The sequence below is a fragment of the Anomalospiza imberbis genome, chromosome 5, assembly GCF_031753505.1.
Source record: "Anomalospiza imberbis isolate Cuckoo-Finch-1a 21T00152 chromosome 5, ASM3175350v1, whole genome shotgun sequence".
NCBI lineage: Eukaryota > Metazoa > Chordata > Aves > Passeriformes > Viduidae > Anomalospiza > Anomalospiza imberbis.
Genome location: NC_089685.1, coordinates 20,647,706 through 20,655,761, shown reverse-complemented (window position 1 = coordinate 20,655,761; position 8,056 = coordinate 20,647,706). Strand labels below are relative to the sequence as shown.

General features: G+C 44.3%; 1 long non-coding RNA gene across 1 annotated transcript; it reads left to right on the top strand.

Annotated features, from left to right (window-relative positions):
• The first annotated feature begins 2,011 nt into the window (after positions 1-2,011).
• On the top strand, positions 2,012-3,595 carry LOC137473821 (uncharacterized). The gene is made up of 2 exons (XR_010999006.1): positions 2,012-2,139; positions 2,945-3,595. It is a non-coding gene; the product is annotated as an uncharacterized lncRNA (long non-coding RNA).
• The last annotated feature ends 4,461 nt before the right edge of the window (positions 3,596-8,056 follow it).

Here is an 8,056-nt window from a genome sequence, read left to right as displayed (position 1 = left end):
TAATCACTAAAGCAGTAAAACAGATGTATGGAAAAATCTTATTATGTCTCTGTCTGCAGCTTTTTTGTAATTATTCAGAGTGATTCTTATAACAAAACCTTCTATGGGAAGTGTTAAAGTAGAATGCTCATTGGAAGAGATTTTCTCTCACCAAGAAGTTTTATTATTCATATAAGTCCTATCCTGTTATTTCCTGATCACACTTTAAACTCAGTAACACAGAAGTTACTCTGCTCCCTTCTTTGTTTTTATGTGTGCAAAGAAAGACAACAAAGGTGTTGGGTGTTTAGGGGGTTTTTCTATGGAAGAATAAGGGAGAAATTCAAACCAATGATGCCATATCATTTTATAATGCCATCTCATTGTAAAAGTAAAAAAATATATAAAGACAGTTCACTGTATCTAAATAGAATGAAATTTGACAATGTGATCTCTAAGGTGTTAGCTTTTACTCCTTATAAAACAATTCTATAGTCACTAAAATCTGCCGCTGTGCTCACTCTGAAGCCCCCTGACTTCGCCTGCCCAGCAGATGCACGGTGAGCAGTGGGGGACACTCCCCTGTGTTTCGTGGCAGATTTGGGTAGCAGCTAAGACAGAGCGCTTTGCTGTCTGCCTTGTATGGAGGAGAGGCGGTGTCCGAGAAGGTAATGAGGGAGTCGACTCACGGCAGGGAAACGTCTCAGATTTATTGTAAGCTCCGGGGAGCTCTGAATTCCATGTCCCGGTGGCCGAAAGTGGCCATGTGGCTTTCATAATCACCTTAAGTACTGGGGCGGAGACAAGGGGAAGGATGCCCACCGCCCAGTGGGGGAATTCGGGGGAGTGGAAGGCAGAAAGACAGGCAGAAACACAAGCCAGTGGAGGAAGGTTAAGGGAGGGACCCCTGGCTTTCATCCACTCACTCGATGCCCAAGGTGGAAGATTTTGGGGGGGTGGGATTAGGAGCTGCGTGATGGACAAGGCACCAGGTGGGGTGGCATTGGAGGAGGGGCAGGAGAGCTCAGGGTGGAACCATTGGGAGAAAATGGGGGGTGAAGGGGCAAACCATTACAGAACTGTTACAATGATATAAAAACACAATACAACAAAAATCTGTAGAATGCTTTGCACATTAACATTCACTTCTGGAAGATGAGAAATCTAATGCTGATGTTTCCTGACAGCATTACATGAGCTGGAGGTTACTGTTGAAAGGGACAAGGCAGCAGTCTCAAGGTGACCCTGTTTGAGGCGAAGGGCCATTTTCATGAGTCTTCTAACCTTAACCATTCTTCCATGAATGAACACTTTTAATCAAAGACCAAGGTATTCAGTAGTGCATCTGCCTTCTTCATTTTCCTTTATTTTTCTACCTCACTTGACAACTATTCATGAACCACCACCCACTCCCACATCCTCATTGGTGGGCTGCTCATAGCCAGGCCCTTGTGCACAAGGCACTGCTTTTCATCACAGGAAGTGGTAAATTAGGGGTGAAAACCCACCTTCAAGGCTTCAAGACCAAATGTATCTGCACTGGGTGAACAGTGGGTAGCAGTCCAGCAGTCCACCTCCTCTCTCCCACAGCTTGCTCCCACCTGTTAAGTTGCAAGAACCTATGGATGCTGCACTGGGGTTGTCTGGAGCAGCCCCTGTCTGGTACCGTCCAGTCTAGCAAAGGTGGAGGAAGGGTGGACAGTGAGCTGAACACAAGCCAGTAAAGGCCACCCTTTAGCAAAACAATCCAAGGGTGTGCTGGGCTGCATAAGGAAGGGTCTTGGCAGTAAGGCTGGAAAGATTGCTTGGAGCTGAATCTGCTGAGGGATGCCAACAAGGGCTTCTCTAAATGTCTAAGTGGCAAAGACCAGGGAAAAGAGGAGCCCATTGCTGAATAGGGCAGGAAATATGTTGCCTTGGCTTCAGTGATAAGGCAGAGGTGAAAACTCACCTACAAGGCCATGGGAAGATACCAAAATCTCTTGCACAGCAGGCTTTCCCTCTTTAGGGCATCTACTTTCCTGGCTGGGTCGCAAGCAGTAAACAGGTCCTTGGAACACAAGTGTCACTGTGACATCACCCCAACCTTGCTGCTTTTCAGAAGCCACAGGCTCTGTCCCCTGGCACTCTATTCAGGACTCCTGCAGGTACACACGTAAGGTGAGCAGGCTACAGAAGGATCAGGGTTTTGCTCTTTAAGCTTTGGCTTGTTAGAAAGCAGCAGCTGCAGGCACTGGAGCAAAGGCAGCCTCTTCCAATCTCCTTTCCTGTCTGCCCGGTTGTGAGGGCCTGTGGTTCCCACAAGGAGCTGTACTGGAGCTGTAAGTGCCAGGAGGGTGCTGGGCTTTTCAGCACTGAAGGCTCTCTGCCTTTACCTGCTGAGTCCTTCAGGTACCCTGTGCTAAACACAGTAACATCTGAGAGATTTTATGAGATCTTCAGGGGGTTGGACACAGCAGGTCTTTCTCCAGGGCCTCCTGGCAGCTTGCCAGAGCCTGCCCCAAGGCTCTCAGCCATTTAGCTTGAGCTCTGGGGAGATGTGGAGACCAGGCCTTCCCTTCCTGCTCTCACTCCCTCTCTACCTCCTGCCAAGGAGCAGACCTCCAAAGGGTCTGTACAACCTCCTTCCAGGTCCCAGTGGGAGCCTTTCCAACCTAAGGCCACACGGGCTCTTCATGCCTGCCTTTCCCTGATGCACAGACGGGAGGTTTCCCCAGCACCTCAACGTTCAGTGACGGCTGCTTGCCTATGGGCAGTAAGGGCAGAAGGCTGTGGGGCTGTCCTTGGGCCAGTTCGCCCACAGGGCACCTACTGCTGTTGCTGCTGCTTTAAAACCCAGAAAGTGACCCCTTCAGGAGACCCTTACCTTCCCTATCCCACACCTTACTTGGGCTTTCCTTGTCTTTCCCCTCTGAGCACCAGACAAAGCCAAGCACCCAGGCACTTCACATGTCTCCCTCTCCAGGACCAGGTGCGGGGTGCTGAGGAAGCCCTAGAGGAGAGACTCTTCTACAAGGGGCAGCATGAGCCAGCTGCCACCAGCAGGGCCATCAGAAATGGCAGCAGCAGATGGCCTATGCCCCATCTGCCTGGGTGACCTTGAAAATGCCACCTATGTGGAGGTCTGTCGGCATCACTTTTGCTTCGTCTGTATCTGGGAATGGGCCAAACTGACAGAGACCTGCCCATTGTGCAAGCAGCCCTTCAAGCGACTGCTGCGTGCTGTGACAGCAGACAACAACCACAAGGAACATGTGGCTGGCTGGTCTGCCCGCCGCCAAAGGAAGGCAGCCAGGACCCGGAGCAGATCCCCCCGGTAGCGCTACAACCTGAGTCACAAGCGTGCTGACACCCAGCCCTTCCACAAGGAAGAAGGGGGACTCTGGGGACACACTGAGCACGGAGAGATCCAGTAGCTGTGGGGCCCTCCGATGCCACTTCTCAGCAGGCTGCTGCAGCCAGCACTTCTCATGAGGGAACACCACTGAGCACAAGGGAGCACCTAGCCAGCCCTGCTGCTACATCAGACAGCAGGTGCAGCAGCAGGGCTGCTGCAGCTCCTGCAACAGTCTGACTTCTCTCACTTGCAATAAACATCTAGATGCTTTCAATTTTGGGATGTGGATCATGATTTCAATTTTTTTGAACTGCTGCAACAGAAGATGTTTCTCTCCTGCTTTCCCTGCTTCCCACTTCCAAGCACCAGGGCAGGGGTGTTCAAATTCTTTGCCCAGCAGCTGCTCCTGCTGGTGCTTCTGTATCCAAATGTTCCTGGCCATTCTTTAGGCCCTACTCTCAGTCCATCTTTGACAGCAGCAGCTGAAACTCGTCACACCCAAGTCCTCATGGCTGTGGCTGGCAGGCAGGAGGGGTCTTGTTGTGTTCTTCTGGCTGAATGCTCTCTGGGAATGGGAGTTCAGAAGCTGTATTAAACAGTCTGTATTGAAGGGAAACCTGCATGGCCTATTTCCATCAAGAAGTTAGGGGTAAATCTACATGAAGTAGCTTTGGCTGCTTTCTCCACCATGGAAAGTCACACAGATACAGGAGTGCCCTGAAGAACAAGGTTTAAGAAAGGATCAATCCACAAACCATCCAAACTTAACTTTATCTATGAGACATTTTCAAGGGATGAAAACATGCCAGCACTGACACAGAAACTAAACTGTTAACCACAAGAAGACGCAATGCGCAATCCTTCTTGGTTTGCACCTACAAGACTTTCCAAGACAGGGACAGTTGCTCAGCACTGATGCTAACCTGGCCAACCCCAGTGACCAAGTCTGAAGCAAGCTGTCCCTGTGGTTTTGGCTGGTTCAGAAACAGCCCAGCTTCTTCACTCTCCAAGCCAGGCATGTGCCAAAGCAGCTCTGCAGATGGGGTCCTGGGAGACAGCAAGCAGCAAAGGACCGTATTCCATGTCTATTTGACGTGGAGGTTATTGGTCAAAGGTTGGATTCAGTGACCTAGGAGCTCTTTTCCTTCCTAAATGATTCTGTGATTCTGTGATTTCTACCAATTAGCAACTGATAGAAATAAGGTGGAAAAAAAGGAAATGTTTTCTGTTTACCAATGGAAAGGTGATTTTCTAAGGAATATTGCAAGATAAATATTTCATCATTTTACTGTCTCCTAACTGCAGGTTCTGCCAGAGAGCAACAGGGAAGACATCCTCTTTCCTAAAAAAAGTCATGTTTTATGATGCATAGATTTGAGAGAATCAGACCTGAAAATATGGAGAAATTACACTAAATATGTTTTTACTTTTGTCAGCATAACATGTTGTACTACAGTGTGTGGTTTCAATGGTGTTACTGACAATTCAAACCTCAGTAGTGATTTGGACTTGTTATAAATTATAGAACCATGGATACAATAGCCCAGATATTTGACGTTATTTCCAAGTTGTGTTAACACATATGTCACCCTCTAAGTTTACTGACTAACACATAGTTGTTAGTCAAACATATTATCAAAAAAGTTACATCTCATTTCTCATATAAGAAATCTCCTAACAAAAAGCAATTTTCCAAAAATCTTTAACAAGCAAGTACTAAAGTCTAGAAAAGAAATATCAGCCCACCACTGTTTTCTACTGTCAGAGCTGAGACTATATAAGCTTATTATACAGGGAGAATATTTTTTAAAAAGTTGTTTCTAACAAAATTTGAAATTATAACCAGAAAAACTCCACAAATAAATAAACTAATGCCCAAAAATTATGCTTATCAAAACAGCATTAACCTGAAAATGGGTTCCATTTGATTTTTTTTGTGACTATTGAAAAGAAGAAGAAAAAGAATTTTAATTACACTCAAATGCTTACACTTGAACCCACACATAATATAGAGGAATCCCTGTGATACAATCAACATACTGTGATAACATGCTATGCCTTGGTAAGAATGTTCAAATAACTTCTTTACACAAATGATCATGAAGAGTATGGGTATTTTGGGTACAAGTCTCAATATGCAACAGGTTGACTAACAGTTAAAATGCTGTTATCAGTTATATGAAGGAGCTCATAGACAGCTTGTTTCTCACCTTTTCATTTTTATTTCATTTATAAAACAGAATAAAATCTTTTAAAGCTGAGAGAGCTTCACAGTTGGAACACAACAGGAAAAAATCAACTTAGATTATACAATTCTGTTAATAGAATCACACAGTGGCCCAGGTTGGAAGGCTTCTAAAAATATAATCTGCTCCAAATTTTGTGGGAAGGGGAGACTAGAAGAACTCTTCTAGCACCCCCTGAGGAGGTTGTTTCAGTGAATGATTGTTCCTCCTATAAAAAGCCTCTCCCAATGCAACTTGGACTCATTGCCTTTGTCTTCTCTGCATGGGTCCTTGTAGCTGCCCTTTGAGTCCTGGAACACTGTGCTGACGTCCCTCATAAGCCTTCTCCATTGAGATGAGATCTAGGTCCTTCAGTGTTTCCTCAAGGGTCAGGTTCTCCAGCTCTGATTATCTTTGTGACTCTCCTTTGGACATTCTTCAGCCTGTCTGTTTTTCTTCAGTTGTGAAAACCAGAACCAAACACAACATTCCAGATGAGGCCTGACAGGATCTGAGTGGAAAGATAACTCTTCTAGCAGTGTCTCTGTGAATGCAGCCTGGGAGATTTTTTTTGACCTGACCCATCAATTTAGCACCCAAAAAAATCCACCAAATAAAAATCAAATAATTGTTTCTTTTCTTTCTCTAATGTTAGAAAACATATATAGATTTATCAATTTAAGTCCAGCTACTTTTCTTACTATGCTAACTTCTTTTATTCCTTTCATTTTTCTGAGACACTCAAATAATAAATAAGAGTTCCATCATTATGCTGAAAGGTCTAGGCAGGTCTTCTGTATTATGATTATTCTTACAATATCAAACCTGTTTGGAACAGCTGTGACTAAAAGTAATTTTATAAAAGCCAAAATCTTTCCTGAGAGGAACATTGGTTTCAATGAATTTTTCAAAGGAAGGTTTTCTGCAGTCAAGAGATTCCTGGTCACCTCTAATGAGAAAGAGTAAGGAAAAGAGATGAATTAAAAACCTCAGGTATTATTTTGAAAAAAAAAAATCAATTTTTGACAGAATTCCAGTGTCAAAAGAACATTTGTGGCCATTCCAATGTGGAACAGAAACAAAGTTTGAGGTTTTAAAAGTTCTTTTTCTGCCAAGTTCTCTGCCACATGTGATGACATTGACTGAGAACCCTTGTTTCCAGAATACCAGTTCATGGTTCAGTGAAACCAATCTTTTATTTTTATGCCATGGGTTGTCTTGAGATACAAAAAACTATCTATACTTTGATACCTGTAAACAAAAACTGCAAAATAACTGAGAGTGAGTGCAGAAAATAAACTATGAATTTCATATTAAGAGTTATTTATATACTGTCAGTTAGCAAGGAAAACAGCATAAGTCCACAGCCATTGCTCCTTTCTGTGGTTCACTTCAAGCTCTAATGCAAAAAAAACCTAACAAACAAACAAACAAACAAAAAAAACCCAAACAAAAAACCCACCAAAACAAAAGGCAAAGCTTCACAGGCTAAGATTCATGTCTGCTGTTACTGAGCAAAGTGATATGATTAAACAATTCTGCGAAAATATTCAGAAGAATATTGTCACTTTAATATTATAGTAAATGCTTTTGGTGTACAGATTCACATGGAGACTTACAGGTGTAGGGGATTTGATGGGCTACTGAGCAAAGTGAGGGAATTGAACAAGGTCCTTGCAAAAGCATTCCATCATTTTTAAAATAACAAGTCTGAGCTGACTGAAGAAAGGCAAATGCTTCATCCACCTTGATAAAGGGGACAAACCCACCAATCTGGGAAATCAGAGATGAGTCTGTTTTATTCAGTCCAGCACTAAATTGGCTCTGATCAACCTGACTGTCTTCTATGAGAAACAGATTGCAAATGTGATTGAAGAGAGAGAAGGCGGTATCTTTTACCTCCTGTGACTGAAGGGAAAGCAAGGGGTATCATTTACCCTGACTTTGTTACTCTTTCAACACTGGCTCCTATAATATTGTTGTATCCATGTGAGGAAGGCCCAATCAAGGTTTAGATTGATGGATCAGATGGCTACACAACCCATCTCTTTGGATGACTGGACTCAGAGGGTAGTGGTTAATGTGTTGTCCTCTACCCAGAGACCAGTAGCAAGTGATGTAATGCAGAAATCTACCCTGTGGAACAAGTGTTCTGTAACAACTTCATAACTGGTGAGGTGACAAAGTGCAGTCTTATCGAGCTTGCAAATGACACCACACTGGGGTAACTAGGCCATATGCTTGAGGGTAGGGCAAAGGGACCTGGAAGAATGGGCCACAAGGAATCTCACAAAGTAAAAGGACAAATTAAAAATGCTGCATCTGGGCAGGAAGAGCTCCTTGAGGTGACACAAACAGAGGACTGAAGACTGGTGAGCAGCTCTGGCAGACAGCAAGCAGTGCATGAGCAACCAGTACTCTTGCACCAAGGAGAGCCAACAGTCCCCATAGCTCAATTTATAGGAGTTGAGACAACACACAGAGGGACTGATATTGAGCTTTGGTCAGTCCAGCA